The sequence below is a fragment of the Corapipo altera genome, unplaced genomic scaffold, assembly GCF_003945725.1.
Source record: "Corapipo altera isolate COAL_440 unplaced genomic scaffold, ASM394572v1 49, whole genome shotgun sequence".
Lineage (NCBI taxonomy): Eukaryota > Metazoa > Chordata > Aves > Passeriformes > Pipridae > Corapipo > Corapipo altera.
In genome coordinates, this window is record NW_020884879.1 from 6,814,946 (window position 1) to 6,840,901 (window position 25,956).

The 25,956-nt window shown below is 39.6% G+C and overlaps 1 protein-coding gene and 1 long non-coding RNA gene across 4 annotated transcripts in view; one reads left to right on the forward strand and one right to left on the reverse strand.

Annotated features, from left to right (window-relative positions):
- The window catches only part of SPIDR (scaffold protein involved in DNA repair), a 200,107-nt gene that overhangs the window by 94,924 nt on the left and 79,227 nt on the right, over positions 1-25,956 (forward strand). The gene's annotated exons all lie outside the window — the stretch shown is intronic.
- Positions 1,252-6,964, reverse strand: LOC113944892. The gene is made up of 3 exons (XR_003526870.1): positions 6,855-6,964; positions 5,683-5,822; positions 1,252-3,392 (listed from the first exon to the last, which is right to left on the reverse strand). It is a non-coding gene; the product is annotated as an uncharacterized LOC113944892 (long non-coding RNA).

The following is a 25,956-nucleotide window of genomic DNA, read 5'->3' on the forward strand; positions in this document are numbered from 1 at the left end:
TCGGGATGAGTTTTGGCCTCCTTTGTATTCCCTAGAAAATTATGATTAAACTAATATCCACACATTAGGGTTTTGCTGGTTTTGGAGTGATGAAATTATGTATTTTATACTTCTTGTTAAATAATTAGAGACACGTGAAACGGGAAAGTGTTTCATGAAGTGCTCTTTATTCACATCCTCTAAAAATGATTTTTCCATGCTCTTTTTTTTTTTTTTTTTTCATCTTCCCAAGGGACCATCCTGCTCCCTTGACATGGTGGCATCAGGAAACTCTCTTTCAGTTTTATCATGAATCTGGTAACAGCTACTGGGATTTCTTTTACTCTTCACTGTCTTTGATACAGTTATTTACTAAAATACAAAGAGATACCTTTTTTCCCAGACAGAACATATTATAGAATTTTAAAAATGTATGTCCCAAAAGTATCAAAGTAACTGGGCTAAACATACTGAAAGGAGTAAACTAAACTCAAGGACTGCAACTCCACCTAGAATCTCTTGTATAAGTTTTGCTAACAGGTAGTTCAAGAGTAGAATATAAAATAATGCCAGTAATTGTTAATGTGTTCTGATAAATGAAATTAGAGTTGCAGAGTTGAAATGCTTCTGTTATGTGTTAGAAGACATACTGTATGAAAAGAGAAACTGAGAAGATCCATGTTCGAGAGCCGTTGGATGCAGGCTGCCTGCCTGGGTATCATGTCATGTCTCTTGTGAATGTCTCAAGAGTGAAAAAAACAACTGTCCTGTAGCAGCGTGTCCCTGTTTTCCTTGGCACCCTCCTGCCGCCTGCCTTGAGTGAACAAATTAGAAGTAAAAGGAAAGAATCGTAAAAGTCAGCGTCTAAGCTGCTTCAAGCCTACTGAGGGCCTGAAGTTTATCCAAAGCAGAGACTCCTGTTAAAGGGCAGGGAGAAAGGATATGTGGAGCGGCTCTGGAGCAGCATGAACCCACGTCAGGGCACCTGGCCAGGGCACCGTAGCCCCATCCCAGGTTTATTCTATCTCACTGTTCGTGGGGGGAGCACGAAAACCCCAGAGCAGGCACGGGGCAGGCGGCGGGACCAGGCCTGGGCTTTCCGGGCCCGGCCGCGGTGGGAGGAGGAGGAGTAGGAATGCTGCCGCCCTGACGTCAGGAGCTGCTCCTGGGAATGTTTTGCATTCCTCTTCCTGGCAGTGGTCAGGTGGCTTCCAGCAAGAAGGAAGGAACAGCCGCTTCCAAAAAGAAAAAAAAGGGGGGGAGGGCGGAGAGCCCATGGAGGAAAAGAACACTTTATAATAAAAGTATTGTGGGGGAGGCACTTTTATTAAAAGCCAGATTGGGAATTGGAACCAGATGTTCTACATTCGAAAGCTGCACGAATGTTAAACGCGTTTATTAATGACTGTGATGGCTGAGGTATTTGGCTGTCTGCCTCGCTTTAATCTCATTGCTCCGTATTTAAAAACAGTCGAGAAAAACATTTTTTTTTACCCAACTTTAGGCAGCTTCCTTTATACAAATATTCATTAAAAAAAAAAAAAAGACAAGATCTTTCTGGGAGAAGAGCCACATATATTAAAGCAAGAAACAAGCGGGAAAACGTCAACATTTGTCTTGTTCTGTTAGTTTTAACATACGTGTTGTGCTGAAAATTAATGTCCTTAAATTGGGTTTCCTTCTTGATTTGTGGTTGTTGGATAACACATATGATGTAAGCTGGAGAGGTCAGAACATGCAATTACTGATGTTCACAAAGTACTTCCTATTCCCTTAACTCTCCCTCTTTAATGTCCCTGTCAGAGCATGTGTTTAAAGCAAAACAAGAGTGGATGCTCAGTCCAAGGCCAGTAATGTAGGAATTGCATTCACCACAGGCAGTACTTGTGAAATAGCTGCTTTATATCCTTACATGGACCCGAGAGCATGTTATATCTCCATTTCAAGAGCAGTATCTCCACCTTGGTGGTTGCACACATTTAAGACTATTGAGCACCAGGAGCTTCTATGGGGACTTCAAGGGTTGGACTTGATGATCTCAGAGGTCCTTTCCAACCCAGATGATTCTATGATTCTGGTTTGTGCCTCCGTGGGGATGAGATACTCAGCACCACCATAGCCTGTACAGGCAGAGGCAGATTTGGGCCGTCCCCCACACAGGCATGGGATCTGTCTCCCATTGTGACAGTGTTGTATGTGACTTGTAAGATTTTCTGTGGGAAGCAAGGACTGTTGGAGGGAGAGATGGAGCTGTGTTCATGTGTCCTTTCAATTAGCAACCCATGACTTCTTCATCCTCTTGAGAGTGGAAAGAATCACTTTCTCTGTAAGCATGGGAGAACCCCCTCTTTACCTAGAGGGGCATGACTGTTTTGAATTAATACAGACTTCTTTGGGCAGGAGACAGATCCTGCCTGTGGCTGTTGGAGTGGAGCTGCCTCTATGTTCTGGGAGAGCCCATACCATTAAAATTGCACCAGAGAAACTTGTTAGTGCCTTTGTCCAATGTTAATTTTTTTTTTAAGTTAAATCTTATATTTCCTGTTCTTTGAAACTGCACATAGTTGTAGTTGGGTGCCAGCTGAGGAGGTACTGAATTTATTCCCAGGCAGTGTACTCGGTGGTGGTGTGGGAAGCTGGTGGGATGGGGAATGTTTGGTAGTTTTGGTGAAATTTTCTTGAGCTGTGTCCCCACCTCAGGTGAGGTCCATGACCACCCGTCTGTTTCCTGGTACCAGCTTAAGTGAACAGGCAGCTTCCTGCTACAGGGTGGATGCTCTGCTGAGGAATTTCCAGAAATGCTGAGAAGTGCTGACTCACAGCTTACTGCCTGTCTGGGCTGAGGGGAGGTTTTCAAGTCCTTGGCTGAAGCCAGCAAAAAATGTTGCTGTAATGTACTGTTTTATTTTTAGCAAGGGGGGAGGCTGTGTTGCTTAGGATGAAATGCTTGTGAGTGCTTTCAAAATGACAGACAGTTTTAATATTTTTTTTCTTTTCTATTTTTAGAACTTGGAAAACAGGTTGTTTTGCTAAAATACAGACACTTCTCTGTTTCCTCAGTAAATGGGTTGTTGTAAAGGAGCTTTAAGGAGTTCATACAGGAAGGCTTTTACCACCACTGCAGTTCAAAATGTCCTTCAGGGTAGAAGATACTGAAGTATTTGAGACTGAAACCCAGTTGGCACTTACTTGCTTGTATTTCTCACTTATGCTGAGGTGGGACTGCAGCTGCAATTGTTGGAGCTGAAATGTAGCCAGGTATTTGATTGCTGGTATTAGGAGATCGTTGTAAAAGCTTGGTGCTTGGGTTTTGTCCTCTCCTGTTTTAGCAGTCACTTCACAATTAATTCTCAGTGTATTTTTGGTTTTTTCTTTCTGAACAGAAAATACCCTATACTGCTTTCTACTAATGTCTGCCAGAAATAAGATTGAGGGAGAAGTCATTTCAAGCTGTACCACCTCTCAAAATACAATTTTAGTGATCAGATTGTAGAGGCAAAGGGGCAAAGTTCTTCCTCTCCCCCTCCCGCCCATTCAGTACATTTTTTTAACATCTTCTTGGGTGTATGTATTGTTTTTCTGTTGAACAAGCAGTGAGCACTTTGGGATGATCTCCCAGAGAGTATCATTAGTGAGATACAAGTTTGTAAAAACTTTATTACTCTTGCTTATAATTTCTAAAATTTGCTGTTCTTCATTCGCAGCTCTGTACCTCTGCCTACAGAGCTGTTTGCAGCCCTTTTTTACAGCTTACTAGAGAACTATGACTGTATGAATGATCTGCAGACTGCTCCTAACCACAACGAATAATATTTTAACCTGTAGCATAAATTAGCACATTTTGCAAATACAAAAAAAAAAGAAAAAAGAAACCCACACATCTTGCAACAACCCTGCAGTGTCTGGCTTAAGAAGAACTGGTGCACAACTTCCCTGAGAAAGTACATTTCCCTTTTGTAGGTGAATCATTTTTAACTGCTCTCCTCAGTTTTTGCCCTGTGACGTTACATGTCCAACAGGGTCCTCATCCAATGACAACAAAGAGGAAAAGGGTAATTCTGTGCAGGAAGTACAGGAACATAGGACAAGACTGTTTCCATGATCTGCAGTGAACTCATTTATTAGCTCACGACTGTGAAAAAATCCCAGTCTTAGTCATTTTAATGTAAATACAGTGAGGGCGCATGAGCTGCTGGTGATTTTTGCAGGCAGATATAATAGTAGGCTGCACATCTATCACAAAATTTCACAATACAATACACTTTTAGAAATGACTCTAACCTCGCCAGCTATCCACCTTCAGGAGAAAGCTGTTCTCCTACCCATATCTGCCAGTTCCCTCCAGGATTTTATAGCAGCTGCATAATCTCTTTTAAGGGTTGTGTCCTGGCACCCACCACTATATTGGGAAAATAATATAGGCCACACATTATTTCTAGCCACCTGTCAGTAAATTCAAGATAAGAGCCATGAACTAACAGCCTTGCTTGTGACCCCTTTTAGATAGATGTGTCATCCGACCTGGGTAGACATGCCTCAACTAGGTTGCCTGACTCCAGATAACCCATTCTACAATCCTCAGCTGCTTGTCCCTTTTCTAGTTTGGATGAGGCACAGAATGTACCTTTTTGTGAAGATTCTGTCCCCAAACTTAAAAAAAAAATTAATTATGCCTGAATGTTGTCCAGCTTTCCAGGGAACATCTTGGTACAACATGTATCAGTGTAGTAAGAACATCTCATTTTACAGTCAGCTTTTTGTAATTGAATCTGCTCTAGTAGAATCCAGGAGTCCTTTCTAGTAATATCATCCTAAACGGTCTGGTTCCTGTCTTTAATACAGACATGCCCTGCAGAGAGCTTTCTGCTCGTGGCAGTGTAAGCTTGTGCCTTCTCAGATAACTTGGTCTCCTCATGCTACCTATTCTTGCATAGCTTTCTGATCTCTCCACTATTTGATATGTTTTGCTGCTAGTTGCACTACAGTCTTGGTAGCTGTGTGAAATCTCAGCAATTCACGTCTGTGCTTCAGTTGAAATACTACTTTTTCTTATTGTGTGATTGTCTTAAATAATTTTTACTTTTGATCTTGAGCAATTTCTTCTTACACCCTTCCTGTGACTTCACTTAGGGTCATCATGACAACCTATTTCTTTGTGATTTTAGTGGGTGCCCAAAAAGAGCAAGAAAGCCAGTTTAATGATAAACCTTGAGTAGTCAGCTACTCATTATCATCACTTGTGTGATAGCATTCTCATTAATTGTCTTTTGCTCTGTTTATCCATTAGTCTCTGTTGGAGTTCAGAACAACTCAGCTCAAGAACTGCACTGCATGTTACTTTACTGTTTACTGGATAGGGTGGATCATATATTGATTTCTATGTAAAGATGAGGTTGTGGTGGTAAAAAATAAGACATTTTAAAAATCAGTAATCAGAATTTGAGTATCCTAAGTAGTGCCATTAAGTCAGTCAATTGTTTTAGTAAAGACTAGAGGAACCATTTGTGAGAAATTTTAAAGAATATGCAGACCAGACACAAGTATGTGTGTCTGAATATATGAAATTTCATGGGTGTAGACTGATACTTATAAGCAGTTTGAAGAGTGAATAGAAATAAGTCACATTTTGTTTAATCCAGTAAATAATCCAGGGAGACTGAGGATAGAAGGAAAGAACAACTGGTTAAGAAAAAAATAGCTTACCATTATTTCATGAGGGTCTCCAGGTGTCTCAACCTCACCTCAGCTCCTAGTAAGCCTCTTCAGTCATCTTTTCCGTTCTCCTGGTTTTTAAGTCTTGTCTCTCTGAGTTTTAATCTTTTTCCAGTATTTTCTTTTGATTACTGTAATGATTCCATGGTATGATCAAAATTAGAAGCTATGTCAAAGTATCATTTAAAACTTAACCTAAATCAAGGTTTGCCTCTTGCAAAGTAGCAAGGAGTTGAATGTGATGTCACTCTGCTTTGGGATCTGTGATATGGCCCCAGTAATCAATATGTCAAAAAAATGAGTATATATACAGCTGTCGAGAAGACCTGTGCCAACATTGCTGGTTGTAGGCTAAGGGCTTCATTATTAATAAATATTCACATCCAGAGCCTGGTGGGATATGGAACTTCAGTGCACACCAAAATCTGATCATCCTTGTGCCTAACACTGCTGCATACTATGAACAGCATAGTTTAGTGATTTCCTCCCTGTGGCATTGATTCCATTGTCTGTTTCAAAACTTCTGTGCTGCTGTACAGCTGGGAAAATTTGTCTGTCTTTCTGCCTTCATGGTCTTCCACTCTAATACGTCTTTCTGAAATAATGAAGCTATCAAAGGATGTGGGTGGAATTGTGCCTATAGAAGACAAACTTTCCAAGGAACAGGAACATGGTTTTGACACAAACATGTCTGTACTAGCAAGTAATGTGATGTGGTAGGAGCACTTTGTGGAGTAAAAGTTGGTGTGGGAGTTTTGGTCCTGCTCTATGCATTGTGGGCTTTTACTCAAGACAGACTGTAGGTGGACCAAATGCCTTTTAGTAGTTGGAATACATCTTCAGGTTTAGTTTTGTATGAAAAGAATCCATTGTGTGAGCTCAGAAGGCTGCTCCACAATCCAAACCAAAGCTCAGGAAAGCTGGAGAGATTTACCACAAAAGCACACCACTGATCTGAACTGCAGAACTGGTGTGGACACACCCATGAATGACCAGACATCAGACCGATCCATCTTTCTCAGTTTGGCTTGCTTTGAGAATTCCTGTTGTCATACATATACACAGATGCACACTTGTAAACGGATAAAACCCAGACAATAAACTGCCTTTTAAACACTGAGGAGAAGAAAGAAAAAAAAGGTGGATGTTGAGCTTTTAAATACCTGGGTGTTGCTCTGCGTAGCCATTGTTGCAGCTCTCAAAGTTCTAGACCTTGTCCAACTGCATCCTTTCTCTGCTAGTCTTTAAAACTGTGCTAAAATGCTAATATTGTTTCCTTGTAGCTGGTATGTATTAACTTGAAAATAGGTACATTTTCATTCCCATGGCTACCCTGCAAATCTCTTGCCAACTTTTGCCATACCATATACTTGATGGTACAGCAAACAGATACTTGGAATGATAAGTGGGGAAACCAGTCTTAAACACTGTATATAGAGGAACAGGTTCCAAGCTGACCATGACATGGACACGTAAAAAAAACTTGTATATGTGAGCTAAGGAATGTAAGATGGTGATCCTTTACCTCATTGCTGTAAATTGAGAATTCCTGGTTCCTTCAGGCTTAATTTTGGTGAAGTGATAGAATAGACTTATCACATAGATAGAAGAAAGTGCACACACCACAGCAATTGCAGGCTGTTGATCTCCCCAGCATACAGCTCGAGTGCTGAGGTTTGCTTCCAAGAGAAATAAGCAGGCTCGTGTATAGTTTTATATTGTTCCTCTACAGGGCCAGGTTAGAGCTGGGAAATATAAGCAGGCCAGAGGAACAGATCAGTCAGACCCAGTCAGGTTTGGATAGTTTTAGCACACTGTTACAGCTTGCTCTTTTGAACAGAAGCAGCAAATGACCAACCTGTGAACAGCAGGGTTTTTACAAATATTTGTTGTATACAAATGAAAAACTGAGCTGTGAATATGTATTTCAATATGTAATTGCCTGGAGACAGGGTTGCAGTAAGATTAGGTAATAAAAACTGAGCTGGAAAACAATTGGTGTAGCATACGGAATGGATGGTTGCTTTACAAATTTTTCCCTTTCTTGTTTTCCTCTCTCCTTAGAGAATGTACATTGCATCGAGGACAGAGAAACAGAAAGTCTTGACAACTTCTAGTATGCTAGAGACTTTGTTCTGCTCAGTGAGGAGGGGTGCAGTTCCCAAGAAAGATGTCAAATGCAATAACTGATGTTCTTCCTTCATGTGATGGATACCATCTGTATTTAGAAACATCTGAGCTTGTACTTGAATAGAAGTCACGTAGCATTTTTATTGGTATAGTAGAGGACTTGAGTGTTTTTATTCATGATACTTGAGGCTTCGCTCCCAGACATAGTTTACAAATGCGTGACATTCCTTTTACGTTTCGAAGTGAAAAGTGAGCCAGGGTGAGCAGGAAGGACATTCCGTAGCTCGGTGAATCTTTTAGCAGTTTTTCATTGTGTCATATTTGTTTTTGTAGAAGCAACTTCAAACTAGGGCACTATGAGCAGCAAGTTAGTTTTTGTCTCATATGAAAACAAACATGATTAGAATCTCCTCATCTGTAAGGTATTCATAGAGTCCATTATTGTCAGGATATACAACTTTCCTCTTTTGATAGCCCTTCCTCAGACTTGTCAAAATATATTATCTTCAAAACAAACAATGTTATTAGTTTTTACTTCCTTCTTAGCATCCTGTATTTCCCTAACAGTGAAACCCCAGTAACCTGATTTGAAATAATCTGTGTTTGTATCCCTGTCTCTTACAACTGGGATGTGGCTCCAATAATTCTGCTATGTAGCAAGTTACTTCCTATCTTCATCATGTAATATGTCTTCGTGTATTTTTATTTCCCTTTGTTTCAGAATATAAACATGAGCAAATATTATCTTGATTAATCCTCTCCCTGCCCTCCATCTCCTCTTTCCCGTCCCCCTGTTTTGAGAAAGAATAAGAAAATGCAAGTTTATTCTTTTCCAGCCAAGGAAAAGACTTCCTCACTAGTTCCTGTGAGGAAGAATATCCCCTTGGTCTTAAACATGCTTATTTTGTTTTGTTTTGTTTTAACCTGCATGGAAATTATTGCTGTCTGAATTGATACACCTTTTCTGTAAACTCTCTGAACTGGTAAGGAAGAGTTAGTGGCCTGGAACAAAGATTTTGGGCAATAACCTCAAATTTCTCAAAAATATAACAATACAAATGGAAAACTTCATGGTCTAGCAAGTATTTGTAAAAATTTTTAAGATACTGTTAACCTGATTTTGGGGTCGAGAAGGAAGATGCCAGCCAGCCTGGATACCTAACTGTGACAGCACAGAGGCAGAATGTTTTCTTTAGGCAAACCTATATTTAAGTGCATGAAATCTCAACTCTGCTAAAGCCCTTCTGGTTTCACAGTTTGTCCAGGGACAGAGGAGGATCATATGCTGTGACCTCGAATTCTGCCACTGTGTAGTAGTGCATGTCATACAGCTGGCTGTATGCCAGTCATGTGGTCAAAATCTCATTCCTTTCTCTGCTGACTCTTGACACACACTCAAATGTCTTGTAGTATAAGGGAAAATCATAATCAAAGACTACTAGATGAAGAAAAACAGACTTTGTTTTTGAAATACTCTTTATATTCCTGATTTCATTTGGCTTATGCCACAGGCTTCCCATAAAATCTCTAGCAAGCTATCTGTTGTGAGCCTTAATTTGGCATATAAAAAAATGAAAATAACAGTGATTCGTAGTTTCACTGGAATATTAGTAAATAAAATTTATGTTAGTGAATCGCTGGCCTGGGCTTGAGGGAAGGCCAGAAAGGTAGGGAGAAAGTCCACTCTTCTTGAAGAGTTTGGATGAGCTGTGTCAGAAGCTGCTGTAGTTCCCAGGAGCAGCAACACATTGAGAAAGACCTAAAGATGCTTCTGGCTGCTCCTTTATGAGCAGTCAGCTCCTCTCTCTAGAGGCATGTGCAGACTTGTCCTTAGGATATACTTGTTCATGTGGAATGTGAGAACATAGAACACATCTAAATTTATTTCCTACCAACTACTCAGAGAAATTTACTCTGTATTTAAGAGGAAAGAGGAGAACTTCAGCTCAGACCAAGTAATTTGTCCATGTTATAAGCAGCTAAAGAGATACTAATTAAGGAAAAGGTAGATGGAACATAAAGAAAATTGGAATTAAGCATGTACAGTCTGTGTCAAATGGGATCCATTTTAACCCAGAAAATTAATATACTGTGACCTTTGAGATATTTTAATATATAAGTATGTGTTTTACTGACTAATGTTCCCTTCGTTTTCTTCCTCTAATATTTTCTGAGTGTGTACAGTTAACCATATTTTTACCAAAATGTTCAGTGTAGGAGCCCAATATTTAAGACCATACATAATATTTAGAATATTACAGCATGAAATCATCATAACAAACCAAAGCAAATAGCTCTTAAGCAATTTTGGAAGCTTCTCTAACAGGAAAGCCTTTCTTGTGGGAGAATAGCTTTAATAGCAAAGTGTGAAAAATGAACGAGGGGATAGCCCAGCCTTGGTTTTGAGAGGTTTCCTGGTAAAGTGGTGGTGGGAAACGTTTTTCCTGGAGGAGGATGTATGCAGTTCTGCTGTGTTTGCTTGAAAGTGCTGAATCCAGTCATTGTGCCTGTATTTTGGCTTCTTTCCCATTGTGAAAGTACAGCGCAATCTCCTGCCTGCTACTCCCTGTGAGCTCGATATCCTCATTAAAGATCAGGGAAAATAAAGGGGAAAACCCAAAGAGGTCAGTGAGTTCATTTACACACCATGCCAGGGCCAACACGTGATTCAACATGTGATACAATAGTGAACCTTTTTGGTGAGCTTGCTAAACGCATTGAGAGGCATTTCAAACTGCAGAGATACAAGACTACAATTTCTTATTCACAAGCAAGAGTGAAAGTGCTTTACAACTCCATTACGTAATGTAAATAACATGTTTTGCATTTAGTTAAACGGAGAGCTGTGACAGTATTTGATATTTATTGCTGTGTTCCTTTTTCTTGTTATTACTGTTAATGCCCGAAGTCTTTGATACATGTTATCATTCCTGTCTTTATGATCTGTGTTCCTGGGAGTCTACTGTCTAGCTGATAATTTAACTAGGTGGAAAGGCCAACGAGAAGCACCTAAAATGAGCTACATTGATGTTCATCTTGTACTGTGACATCTGCTTGCACACTTCTTTTTTTTTTTTTCCAGTTGAAACTGGATTCTTTTATGGTGCTTTTTAGCTCCATTGCTGAGCAAAGAGCCCTGACTGCTGCCTGGAGGGGTGGGGTATGTGTTCTTGCCGTTTCGCCTGTGCCATCTCCAGCACACATCACACTCTTCTGGAAGCAGTTTCCGTTCACCAGCTCTGCATTAGTAGTTCCCTGGATGAGCAAACTGAACCAGCTCACACACAAGCAGGGAGCAGGTCTAGGCCCTCCCTCCCCTTTTTAGGGTTAACCAGACCATAGACAGACCATCTAGCTGAATAGTCATCTAGCCTTCTGCTTTTGTCTAAGAAGTTTTTTTCTGGAAGGGATTTCAAGAAAGCGTTTGTATCTTGTTTGCTGAATTTATTTACATCCATTTGACTGAAAGTTGCCTGTTACAACTGTATACTCCACTGGGTAGTAGAGTACTAACCTCTTAACACAGCTTAACATCAACCAAAACCAAAAAAGAAAACCTTGTTATAAAATATGTTAGCAGTGTACACCCTTTTGAAGAATAAATTGATTTAGAATAAATTGTGTACTTATACTGATGTAACTATGCCTATATAGTGAAATACGATGTTTGTAACCAAACTGGTAAGGACAAAAAAGTTCATGTTGACAGATAAAAGGTTGAAAGGCATGCATGAACACAGGCTTCTCTACAAGTATACTGGCCCTTAATGTAGACATAGCACACATAGTATGTTTGAGGGACTTCTGTAGAAAGAGTCTAGTTTTGTTTGGGTTGAGGGAAGATGTAGCTGAGAGGAGAAAATGAGCAGTATGACACATAAGGGGAAAAAGTTCCCATATGCAAATTTGGTGAAGCAAGATAGTTCCTAACCTTTCTGTCCTCAAAATTTTTAATCTTCAAGGATACCTGCATGGGACATACATCATTAAAATTATTGTTTCTAGGTAAGAAGTCTCTATAATTTCTGGAACAAAAATTAAATCCCAGGTCTTGCGTGATTGCACTGTTGTGTTTGTTACACTAACAACTGTTTGTTTGTTACACTATTGTACTGTCCAGTCTATGCTCAGGTGGTTTTGTGTGGTTTTGGTGGTTCTTCACATACCTGGTTAATTTTTAGTATCAGTTCTTTTCTAACTTTAATCATATATGAGAAGGGAAAGAGTGAAAATTCGAAGTAAATTAAGTCTTTTCTCTTTTTCACATGTTATTAGTTACTCTGAACACTGATCAGTTTTATGTATGCTTTAAGAAACTCCATCTCCTGAGGCTTTTCAAGGAGCTGTGAGACTTCCTCTGCTTGGACTCAAGTGAAAATACGAGACATGTTTATTATGATCTCAGTTGTTCCTTAAAGGTCAGAGCACCAGTTTAATTTATGACTCAGCACTCTAGTTACTAGAGTCTAGGTAAAGTGGGGACTGTAAATAATTTTCACCACTGTTTCTCAATTTGGAAGCGATGTGTTCTTTTTCCACACAAAAAAATGCTTGTTTTCTTCCGAAGTGTTAAAATTTCGGTGAAGAAATTATAAATTTCTCACTTTGTGACAACTAAATAAAGACTAAAGGCATTCAATCATCGCTTGTGGGGGTTTATTTTGTGGCCATATACTTCTAAATAAGTGCTTTAGGAGGTTGTAGTCCAAAAGATGGATTTTGTTTCTGGTTGTTGGAAAGCTGAATTTTTATCTCGTGTTTGAGAAACTGTATCTGAGTTTAAGTAGAAACAAAAACATATCGCAAAGATCATGATTTAGAAGGAAAGGTTTAATCACAGAACAGTGAAATATAGTTTAAAAAAGAGTTTGCATAGGCTGATCACAGAATCTTGGAATTTTTGTTTGTTTTATGGTTGCCATTAAAGCAAATCGTCATCACATTTCTGGGAATCTTGCGTGATCAAGGATTATAACACTGTTTATATTCATTTCTCATTGACATTTTTAAAAGCAAATACTTATCAGTTAGACGATTAAAAGTTCCTGTTGCCTGCTACCAACCAAACACATGCCTAGCAATTTTTACTCTTACTGGATTTTTCACTGTTACCGTGAAAACTGCTGCTGTCCTTAATATCTTTGTTTTGAACAAAGCTGATGGCTGGATGACAGTGAAATGAAGAAGAAATAGCTTTAAACCGTTGTAGTTGACCCGATGCCAAGTAAAGATAAACCTTTCTGATTTACAAAGTGTTGCATTTTAGCTTGGGTTGCTCTCTCAGGAGTTATGTCTGAAAAAAAAGTAAAATATGAAGTATATGCTCAGCTTGGTTTTAAATACAAAAGCTCAGAACTGGCACTTGTCAAAGCTCATTTTGGCCCAGGCAAACAAGCTTTTCTGAGGGGGAAAAAAAGAAACTGAAAGCCTTACCAGCTGTAGCAATCCTAATAGGGGCTAATATGTGCCAACCTCAGTGTCAAGGCTGCTTGCTCAGAAAGAGGTGGGGGTTTGCCCAGTCCTGATACTTCTGGCTGATGGTTTTGGGAAGCCAGGCTCTTTTTTTCCAGGACAGAAACCCCTCTTGCGACACAGCACTTTCCTATTCTCCCTTGAACACTTGAACTCTGGGATAGAGGCATGCTATGTTGCTCATGAGGTTTACAATGCCATGGTTTGACCTTGAAGGCAACTTGAGAAAAATCTGTCCTTGTGTCTTTTCTCCAAGACTTAAAGCATCTTTTCACTTAGTAAGTCCTTCTGCTAGGAAGCTGATGGAAGGGTTTGTGTAAAAAAACCTGTCAATAGCCCAAACTGAAATACTTGCAATATGAAGCTACTTGAATGATTTCACTGTTCTTTTTTTCCTTACACTACTGAGGGAGGAATTTTTTTTTACTTTTGTTTCATGACCCAAATGTTTTGGAGTTTTTTCAGCACTTATTGAGCACTTGGCTTCAAAGAAGCATCAAATACTACTAGATGTGTAAATCAATTCAAATGATAACTATATGCTCTCAGACCTTTTAAAAATGTAAAAATAAGGCATTTTTTAAAATCCAAATACTTTGTAGTTGTCTCACTGGCTGATACTGGAGCTTGAGGCACTGTGTTATGATGAATTATTGTCTTATATCTTTGCATGAAAGCTTAGAAGGATACCCTTTACTCCCCTGTTCCACTGGAACCGAGTGATAGATTTTTATTTTACCTGCCTTAGATCACTGGTTTGAGGAGCAGTCTGAAACTTGCTTTGTTTTCCTTGCAACCTTTCCCTTGGGCTGTCATGTCCTTTTGTGCTTTATTTATTGCCAATTTGTTTGATTAGATTAAGGAAGGATTAAGGGATCCAGTACCCTTAGCAAAAGGCAACCCATTGTTTAGAAATGTGTAAATGTAGTGTAATTACTTCTTAATTCCTTACGTTTCATAAAAAAGGGGATTCTTCAGCAGGTAAACCCTGAGAGGCTTTTTGAAAATCAAATAAAGGTAATTTGCTGACTCAAACATGTGTATACCAAAGATGAGGAGTATCACCCACAAAGCTCAGGTTTTAGGTGATATGAAGAACTTCAGGTACTTTGATCTCCTTACAATCCAGATAATACACCTTGTCAGTCCACACTGATTTCTAACCATTTCTGGATTCCCATAGTAAAAAGAGGCTTTGTCTCTGCTTGGACAGATTAGAATTTGCCATTAATTTGTAGTTCAGCTCTTTACATTAGCAGTGATAAGGGATATAGTAAGAAGAAGATTCATCTTTTATTCAAAAAATTAGTGACTAAAGGCCTTTATCACCCATTTTTCTTCTGTCTCTTCCATTAGCAGAGCTATACTAGTGGCATTCTGGGTAAAGAACCATACTAAAAGCTAAAAAAAAAAAAAAAGATATCACCTGCCTGCAAGGATGCTTACTTGACCTCCTTACATTAGGGAGTTTTTGGTTTCACAAATTAAAAATCTTTTAAAACAGAAGAGTAAATGTGATTCTGTTAGACATTGAGATGACATACTGTGTGCACTCACTTTAGAAGAGCGTCTCAATGAGGAGCAGAACCATTTTGTGCAAGTCCTATCAGTTTCAATTTTATAATTTTTTACTATTTGAAACTTAGCATCTTGATTTCTAGATTTCTTGTAATCTGTTTGTCCTGCTTTTCATGTGAAAGAGAAGATGAGGAGCATTTCTCTGAACAGGATGGTCTTCTTACACTTTTGTAAAGCATTAGTAGTAGAATGTTTCACCTACTTTATTCTTTCATGTTTTGGCATGCATTATTTTTCTTCTTTTTTTCTTTTTCTGGCTTTGTTGCCTATACTGCATATTGTGATTAGGACTGTTTATTTGTATTATACCTCACAGGTCTGTAGCTGGCTAATTCTGAGCTGACTACCTGCAAGAAGCTGTCTGTGCAAACAGCAAACATCAGGGCTTTGCTTACATGTCTCTGCCAGGTTGGTGTCAAAACACTGCTATCAGAAATGACGCCAATTCTGTGGCAAAGGTTTCTGTTGTCTTTTTTTGGTTTGTTTTTTTTTTTTTAAACCTAAGACCCTGAACATGGTCTGCTAAGAAGCCATCAAGCTGTCACCATGATCACTCACATTTTTCCACAGAGTAAAATATCTATAGCTTCTCTGTTGACCACAAGGCACTTGAAATGAGTTGCTGAAAGATTCGGCGTACTGCCCTGATCTTCCTTATAATGAGCACTACTTTAAAGAAGAGAAAGTGTAAATCCTTGCTGTAAGAGAACTGAAATTAACTCTGCATAAAGGGTGAATGATATATGCTAATGTGAAATTAGGCAGAACAGTTTGAGAAAAGTATTTAGATTGCAATATTATTTTGTGCTACCTTACTTTGACTCTTGCTGGCTTGCAGTTGGGACTGTTTAGTGCTTCAGTTTTGATGGGAACTACATTTCATTAAGAGAACAATGATGGAAGCAGCTGTTGCATGCATAGGCAGTTCCTGGCTGTCTATTGCAACTGCAAAGGAACAAGTTGCAATTAGCATAAGCCTTGAAGAGCCTGTTTCCTTTGGAGGTTGCCTTTTGAATTTATACATTGGTGTAGGGAGTTTTAAGGAAATAAAGAGTATGGGGTAGAGGATGATACATTAGAGGATTTCACTAGGAGTCAGGCGCTGTGACACCTCAGGCCAAGATCCGTGATACACCCTTGCCTCAGGTAGTCCAGCCTTCTCCAGCTGTTCCCACTTGATCCTGCTCCCGCACAGGGAGTGCCAGAAATGGCACACCTCATTTCTGCCAGCCTAACACTGATGGGGCTCTGCCATGACCCGGGTCTGAACAAGGGAGGTGCTCCAACTATAGGTTGGAGGGGGGTTCTTTCTTTTTTTGAAGGCAAGGAGTTTTATTTACTTTGTTTTTCCAAGTTGAATGAGTCCTTGATCTGATCTGCTCCTCAAACCCACAGACACGTCAGACTAAATGAGGGGTGGAGGCAAACATGGCTTGAGAATATTGTGAAGCCAGAGGTTCCTTTTCTGTGTTCCTTTAGACAAATGACCACCCTCTCTACTTTCAACTCTCATTTCATGAGGTAAAGGGAAAAACAGTTTAATTAAAGCAGGAATTGTAAGACATCTGTTAATTAATATTGTTTTGTAAACTTTTTTGGACAGGACTCTAAAATTTCAAGAAAAGGTACTATTAAAGAACTAGGCATTGCTTTCCAGGTAGCTTACCACCTGCATCTTTAGATATTGAGGCAGTAACAGTTTTAATTTTAAGAAATACCTTGTTCAATAGAGGAGACATCCTACACTCTTAGACACAATGCTACCCTTGCTGGCTTTCCAGTTGTTATGCCATTAGCTTGTTCTTGTTCTAAGACTAAGTGTCCAGAAAAATGTTCTGTTGGTTCAGCAAATCTGTGTTTAGCGGAGAGGTTCAGAGAATTCACTGACGTTCTGCTTTCTGTTTTGAACCTACACTAAGCATGCTTGCCCTCTTAAGGTCTGCAGGAGTAGTTTAAAACAACCTCATGTTCCCTGATTTTCTGTGGCATATCAACTACAGTGGAACAGTAACACAAGGGAGAAAAAAAAACCAAAAAATTTGTTCTATAGCATAAGATACAAGTTTTTGGACTTAAATTAGCCATTACCTTTTAAAAACATCGTTGCAAAGTGAATGTTTGCAATACAAGATCATTGCACTTAAGTTCCGGAGTAGCAGCTCAGCATTTTTAGTTCCAGTGAGTAAAGTGAGAGCATTGGAACTAATAAGTGTTTTCAGTACTAAATGGGAAAGACTTTCTTTCATTTTAGCTTTACCTCGATTTCCTTACACACTTCCTTTGTCTGATAGGGACCAATACACCCACGTATGTCTACAAAAAATCAACAAAGCAATGAACTGGTGGAGGTATTTCTCTCAAAGGCTGGAAAGGAAGGATTGCTATCGCCAGGATACACCGATACTAACAGGCTCATGGAGCCATATAAATGTGTAGTTAATGAAACATAAAACTTTATGCTTAACATTTGGCAACTAATATCTCTGGTGTGTGTTTTGGTAGACTTTTGTTGAAAATAGGCATTTTAGATTTGCGTGGTTGATTTCAACATGGAGGAAAGAGTGAATAATACATAGCATAGGTAATAGTTTGATAAAGGTGGAGTTACAAGTTCTCCTTAAGCTGTATACTGGGCTCTTAAATACTAAAGTATGACTTACGTGGTACTCAGGGTGACTTTGCCTTTGATGTATCTGGTCGAAGAATTAGACTTAACCCCTTCCTTGAGAATTATCTCCTCGCTATGTTGAGTGGGCTCAAGAGTGAACACTACAAAGAGCGCAGGGAGGCCATGGGAAAAGCATTGTGTTTTGGTTTGTGCCTGCAAATCTTTCCCAACAGTTATTTCTGTGAAAGCTGCAACTACAAAGATTTCTGAATGAATACTGCCAATTGCTTTTCTTCTTTGTTGTGTTATAATGACATGTACTTAAATAATTTCCCATCGGTTCAAAAATCACCTACCCTTGTGTTGAACAGTCACTGAGAATCTGGAGCCAACCCCAAGGTGTAACAGGCAACTTTATTTTCTTCTAAGTTTCACTGATACAAATATAGTAGGGTCAAAAATTAAGAGAAGTTGCAGAATCAGTCATAATGCAAATTCTGAACTTCTGATTTTTGTCAGATGAAAATATAAAGAAACCTCTAGTTCATGGTATTCAGTAGCATTCCTAAAAACAGCTGAGGGAAGACCCTGCAACTAAATGAGGGCAAAAATGTAATAAACCAAGCACTCTTGTATTTGTCATCAACTGGCACAAGGCTTAACTGTGTTAAAAGTTTGGGTTTCCTTTTTGCATTGGAGCAACTGTATTGTGTATAGGCACATACACATACAAAAATCCCTAGAGATAGCTATGACTCTAAGATTTAGATTTTATTGCATTGTATTAGTTTTGGTTTGTGAAGTAGTAATTTCATGGCTGATTTATATTTTGTTTATAAAGTAAAAATAAATCATTTTGATTTTATTTCATAGGCACCAAATACCTCAAACCTAAATCTTGCCAACATGACTGATTAACCTTGTAATAGCATCTTTGAGATATTAATGTACGCACTACCTTATCTTGTGTTTTATCTGACCTTTATCTGTTGATTTTAATATCCTTTGTGGTTGTAGTGACGTGTTTTTGTTGTAGACAGGGAGAGATTTTGGCTCCTGTTTATTTCTCTGGTTTATCCTTATTCACTCTGTTCTGTCCTCACAAAAAAAATAACTGCATTAAGCAGAAAAACCCAAGATAATAAGCTGTAGCCCAGAAGCACAATAGGAGTCATGTCTTCTTGAAGCGTTCAGTGAAGTACATTCTGTGAGCAGTATGTACGGTCTAATGTGGATTGACCGTGGAAAAAAAGGAATTGATCATACTGAACAAATGCAGAAGAATTTTTACCCGTTTACAGCATAATTTACTCGTAATTTCCAGCATGATTTATCCCATTGAGTTATGTAAATTATTTATATAGAGTAAAGTTTGGCCACTGCCAAACTGTGCTTGCAGCGTGATATCATCTTGCAATGCTTGAATGCTGGTGATCTATATCACTAAACCAGTAGAGAACTAATCAGAAAATAAATTTAAAAAAAAGATGATGGGGGAGAAGAGTATGACTTTTTGTCGTACAATTGCATTGAATTGGCTCAGCAGGATCAAGTATATCCCAGAGTAGCAGAGAGCCAAAAGGCAGAAAGGAATCAAATGATGGGTTTTGGCTGCAGCAAGTCTGTCCGTGCTGTGGATCGTCACTCACCACCACCTGCTCCAAAGGTGGTAGACACCTGCTTGTGCTGGCCATCATGCTGGAGACCATTGCCCCATGCCAGCAGAGAGTGGAGATGAATGTGTGAAAGTCCTTCATGTATGTTAGTGTGAAATCTGAGAGCTGAGTGGAAGCTGATGATTTAAGTCGGGTCGTAATACCGTGGCTGCCTTTGCACCTGAAAGAATTAGAGCTCTGCCATAGGGGTGGTAAGGTCCTGGCAGCACCCAGTGCTGAGCAGCTATGAGAGGCAGCTATCTTGTTCAGCTGCTGCAGCTGGGTCTAGAACAGAATGAACTGCACACCATGTGCTCCTGGATGTGTTACAGTTCTTGGCTATATGACCATGGCTGTACCCTTGCTACATCTGCTGTGCTCTTCGCTTCTTTGGAATCACTTGGGCTCTTCCTGTATGGGGCTGTGCTGAACACCTGCGTTATTCCCATTTGTGCAACTGTTTGTCAGTTTTTCTCCTAGAGTTCAGAAGATATGTGGGAGAACATGCAGTGCAATTCTTTGGTGTGATACCGTTCTAGTTCCTCAGTGGGTGTTTTCCTTGAAGCATGATATCTGATTTGGTGTTTGGGGATGTGGAAAAACTTGTGTAGTTTCTCTGTGACTGATTTAGTTCAATTTTCATGCAATTCTACAACAGTGTTTTCATGGTTGAAAAGAAAAAGAAAACAGAAATAGGAATAGAGTTCTCTTCCCTTAACTGTTTCTCTATCTATCTCCCTCTTCCCCGCATCAAGGAGACAGAGATGGGAAAGATCTCCCTCTTGAGCAAGAGGTACATTTATTTACAGGAGGTAGGGAGCAGTTAATAGTAGGATTTCATTATGATTTTTCACAACCCAGTAAAGCCTCCTGTGATGTGATGATGGAGTTTGCAATGCCAAGAGCGGTGGGTGCTGTGAGAACCACCTCAGAACTCATCTCTCCTACTTTGGCAAGGGGATTGCTGCGTTACAGATTGCCTCTATGCTGTGCTGGTCCTGCTTGAGCAGCCTGGCAGGCAGTGTACAACTTGAGGCACCTGTGGTATGGTTGTGCAAGGATGGGCCTGTAATCCTTCTGCAGGAAATGGGGAGAAGGAAGTTGGCATTTCTGGAGTGTGTCTCCTCTCCTCTTAAGGGCATCAAATGAACCTCATTCTGAAGTTTGTTTTTGCTCATCAGCTGAAAAGATCGTCTAGGGGACCAGTTAATAAAGTTAGCTGGGTAAATCCCAGTCTTAAATGTCTGGTAAGTATTTTAGGCTTTTAATGTCTCCAGCTATTTGCTGATATCTTAGTGTCTAAAGTAATACTTTACATTTCCCTGCAGAGTCTACCATGCTATACCCATCCATGTGACCTAGTATATCTTAAATGTTTACTTTTATGAGTATAATGTAGCTGAAGTGAGCAGCAAACATTCTTGCTCTGTACCTAGGACATGTGCTGTATTTTATTTTAAATATACAAATAAATAACTATTTTTATAAGCAACCATTTTCTCTGTTGGGGCAAATGACTTGAGTGAGCAAGGCTTATGAGATTTGGAAAGACTGTTGCTTTGCTTATATTGCCTCTTTCTGTTTAGATTCAAGGTATTGTAGCTATGGTGAAAGAAAGGGCTAAGTATAATCCAAAATACTCAACAGGACGACTGTCATCTTGTCCTGCTGACATGTAGTAGATGTGCTGCAGATCACTTTATCTTGTGAATGTGAGGTTAGCAAATTCTCCTTAGTACCCAGCCTGAAGAGTTGGCAAACCATAGAATGAACTTTTTAACGTAAGCATTTTTTGTTTGGATGCAATGATTATAATTTGTTCTCTTGAAGAATCATATTCATGTTACATCCTGCTCTTAGTAAAGCTCATGGCAGTTGCAATTTTGCAATTTGTCAAAATTTGCGTTCTTTATGAACTTTGTTTTTGCTGACAAATTAAATTCTAAATTAAAACAAAGAATCGAGTTTACACTCTTTTGCTGCCAGGATTCTTCCCCGAAGATGTTTAGCCTCAGCATAAAGTTGTCAGGAAAGACTCATATCCTTTTTTTTATAGGAGGTGTTTTAATGAGCCACCTGAAGGCAAAGAGTAAGCAAAATTACTTCCTTTTTTCCATTAGGATTATCACTTAGGGCAAGTGTTTTCAAACAAACAGAAGTCTCCTGCTATGTTTACAGTTTGGGAGGAGTGCATTCACAGGTACTGGTTTTTCCATGTGTAACTTTTATATCCCATTTCTGTGAAGTTGTGAAAAGCATGGAGATATTTCTGTGGCATAAAACAAACACATGTGTATATGCCAGTAGATATAATTGCTTTTATCAAATACTGTGTGCCCCATAGCAACCTTAATCTGGCAGCAAGGAGCACTGGAAGTAAAACTAACTGAATTCCTTTTCAAGGTAAATAGGTGAGGTTAAGGGACATAACAAGGGAATTTATTTATTTGCTTGTTTTAAATGGTAATAATTATTTCAAAAAATTATTTGAAGAATGCACTGGCCTGTGGAATATTTTCCATATTGAGAATGAGATGCCATGGCTACACATAGCTGTGGTCCTTACCCTGCAGGTCTTTGTCTGACCTGCATTTCCCATGTACAGGTTTCCCACGTATGTATCAGGATAGAGCCGATTTACGTCCTTTGACTGGGGAACCAGACAGTGCTCATAGGTCTCAGTGTCGAAACCCTTTTTGTCATCCAAGGGTGACTCTGCGTTCTTTCTGGAAGTGCCATCCCTTTCCTGGCTCACATGAGAAGAGTGTGAAGATTTCAGTGCTCAGGGGGATCTTGAATGGGACCATGAGCTCTCAGCTACAGAGTCTGGTTTTGTGGCCGTGCCTCTTCAGCTGGCACTTAATCATAACACTATTAATCTTAACTCTGCCTTTGAGTTCCGGCGCCATGGGGTGATGTTTGCTCATTGTTGGAATACTGAGAGACAGCAAAACAACTGGCAAGAATGTTTCTGGGAAGAAAGAAAAAAAAAAGCGAGAACAAAACAAAAAGATGAAGGTCATATTCAATACTGAATCTGTGTTTAGATGGATTTTTTTTTTTTTTATTCTCACCTGCAGTGTTCTGTTTATGACTGAATCTGTTATGGCAGTGAAAAGATATTATTATCCTTTCAGAAAATGCAACTTTCTTGATGTAGTCCAAGTCTAGGTGTGATGGAAGTATGGTAAAGGCCCAGCCTCAGAGATCCAAGTGAGCACAGAGGTGAAATGTTTGCTTAAAATTTTATCAGCCATTCACTCTGCTGCTTGAATTAATAATTTTCAATATTCTTTAGCATAGTCTTTTTTTCCTGTCTATCCCTACTCAAAACAGTTGCAACTATTTTTGTTCTTCATGTGGACCTTGTTACCATTACAATCTTATTAAAATGCAACAGCAATTTGTATGTGACTGTATTATCTAAACAGAAGTAAGCCAACGAAATCATGTAAGCACATATTTTGTAATGGATATGTGATTTTACCACATTTTTAAAACTGTTTGATGGCTGTTAGGCCTTGGTTTTGCTGATTTAAGAACCTGAAAAGGTAGCTTGGAGAAGTCTGTACAAATGACTGCCACAGTTGTGTTTAGCGTGTGTCCTTAAGCCACATACCCTCTGACAGTGCAGAAGAGAAACTCCCTGGATGACTTCAAGAGGGTTTCTAAACTAACATGTGTTCTCCTAGTCAGACGTAGCCAGACATTTAGGGTGCCCTATAAGGGCCCGCTGCCTTCTGAAGTGAAAGGATAAGTGTGTGGGTTAGGAGGGTTTACATTTACGGAGAGCTAAGGTGGGTGGTACCTATCTTGGTGCTCTCTATCGGGTAGACACTCTTGGGTTTAGTAGGGCCTTGCATTTCTTCAAAACTTTCTTTTTGGTAGCCTTTACAGAGTAGACTTAAATGAAAATGACAGTCCTGGAACAAGTTTAGAATAAAAGAAGTGAAATCTGCTTGTATCTCAAGGCTTTCGTGTGTGCTGTGTGTAATTTATGAAGTTAGAGATTTGTGTACTCATGTGTAGCCATGCAGGCACACATCCATTACTGTCATTATGTGATCAGTTGTGGTCACAGACTGTGGTAGCAGAAGGTGTTATACAGAACACTCACGACAGGATGAGCTTGAGACACATGAAAAGTGCACATGATGCTCAACTGCTTTTGATGATCATCGTTTCTGTTAGGCTATGCCTTTACTGGCATGGGAGCAAAAGGTGTGATGGAGAGATCAGCCCTATCAGGTGAGATAGTAGTTCTGCCTATCTGGATACTCTATCTCCAGGAGTACCTGTTGGTGGGAGAGCAGAAGGGCTGAACAAACACAGACAGGTTATACCTTGGATTAACCTGCCAACCTTCAGCAAACTTTAGTTCAAGGGCTTCCAAGGCTGGAGGTTACATTTCTGCACTTGGCAACATTTCTTTTAAAATGGACCTAGACAAGTTTTTATGGGAAAGACAGTAATTTAGATTCACTTTAAAATTAATGCTCCTGTAGTGGAATCAGGCTTTGAAATGAGATTCTGTAATGCCACTTGATTCTGCATAGCTTGTTGCCCAAACAATATCTGGACGATTAAGCTGTGTTTAAATAAGATGCTTTGTAAGATTTTCAGCCCACATGGACATGTAACCACAATGTAGAAAACAGATATGAATGTTTTGGCAGATGCTGCAACAGAGTGGTGGTGTAGGAACTTGAAGGACAGCAATGATAAAGAAGAAGTGGAAAGGCAAGTGATCTGGGGATAAGGTTCTCTAAAGAAAAAAGTGACAATTTCTCCCCAGCTTTAGGGCACTGGTGTTTTTGCTGGTGTACGTCAGTATCAAAGGTGTAAGACTGTGGAAACCAAGTCCCCTGTACATACCATTCACCTTCTCACGAGTCAGCCAGAGGGACTGCTAACTCAGTTAACAGCGTTAACTGAGGGCTGAGGGATCTGACCCTCTCCTTGGAGACGGCTACCCTGTTCTCTGGCAGGCATCCCAGGGGTGCTGGAAGGCAACACGGTCTGCACAATCTCTCTGCCTCTTGATCAGAGACAGTCAGGGTCATAGACGTGAATATTATCTTTGTGACGCTTCAAGCAAGCAAACAGATAATATTTTTTTTTTTAAAGGAATGTTGCATGCAGTCAGTTGAATGTAAAAATGTCATGTCAGATCTTTCAAGATCTTTTTCCCTTGAGGGAATGTTGCACCAGCTCGCCCACCCCACCAGGGCAGAGGCAAGGCAAAGAAGGGAAGGGAGCGCACATGCATGTGCATGCACTTCTGTGTGTATGTGCACACACATACTAGAGTCATAGAATGGCCTCTTTTCTCTTGATGAGTCCCTTGTGTCTTCCTTCTGATGTTAACTAAGCCAGGGAACTCCTCTTTTTTCCTGTATCATAGTCTGGGAATCGTGCCCTGGACATTTTTTCAGCTGAGCACATTTACATGCAGGAAATCAGCCCAAAGGCTCCTTTCTGAACAGTGTTTGTACTAGACAGTTTTGCAGCGGTTTCAGGTATGCTTCATTTTTTTTAACAACTTAAAAGGAGGAAAATACAGAGTACAAGTAACTTTCGTTTTAAAAGCAGGTGTTTAAATACGTGTCAAAATACAGTATCCTAAATATATATACTTGTAGAACTTAAATCAAGACTGATCTAGTATTATTCCATTTATATATGTTTTTTTCCATGTCCTGGTTAGTGATGCAGCTGAGCAAAAGAATCATTTTTGTTTAAGTCTATCTCGAATTGCAGATGAATAGGAGCATGAAGCACTCTGCTCCCTCGCAGAGTACCAGCACCAGGAGGAGCAGTGTGGAAAGGACCTAGCAGGGCAGCTGTAGACCAGGTGCTCTCCTTGGGAAAGGAGACTAAGAGAATCTGGGCCTTGACCTGGCTGGACAAGAAGAGGAAATTCTTTTAAATAGAAAATGAAATAAATGCATAAGCAATCAGGGAAAGTCTTCCCACCAGAGTGGGAAAAAAATGAAGAATTTCAGCTTACGTAGGGATGGATGAGTATCATCTGGTAAAAACGTGATTCTTTTGGAGTTTAGAAGATGGTTTCCTACCAGCAGTACTTCAGTAGTAGTGGCTGGAAAGGCAGGTAGTTTTGCTGGAGCTTGATTGTTTTGTCTTTTTTTTTCTCTCCTGGTTTTGCCTGTGATAGCACGGGACTCAACAGGGGCCACTTTGATCCGGTGTACTCTTCATGTAAAGCCTGGGATATTGTACAGTGATACTGTATTTGCTATTATTTTAGTGAAAGCACATATAGACTGAGAAGTATTGAAAAGAAAAAAAAGAACAGATGATGATTCCTTTATAAGAAGTCAGTCAGCAGTCCTTCTTTAGGTTAGTACTTCTCATGCCTTCAAATTTGACTGCAAAGTCTGTGCTTTCAAAACTTGATACACAGCTTGCAAGCCTGAGAATAGGGATGCCATCCTTTCTTAAACAATACAGGATTTATTTAAGTCCCTGATTAACTTAAAATTGTTTGCTTGGGAAATGTGTGTTTAGGGGAGTTGTTTCACCCTTTATTGAATAAACATTTCTCTGTACTGGCAAATTTTGCTGTTGTTCTTGGAATGTCATTCTCTCTTTAAACTTCAGGGTTTTTTGCTTTGCCAGGGCCAAGATTTCCATGCTGATACACCTTCTTCCTTCTGTCTCTCACACTGGTTTTCTCCAAAATGCGTATGTTTTCACAGGTGTTTTCCCACAACTTCCAAGACTTTGTTTCTGCTCTTTTTTGGCAGGGAAGGGCTGGGTATAATAGATACCTGTACTCCGGAATGCTCCTCTCCCTTGCAA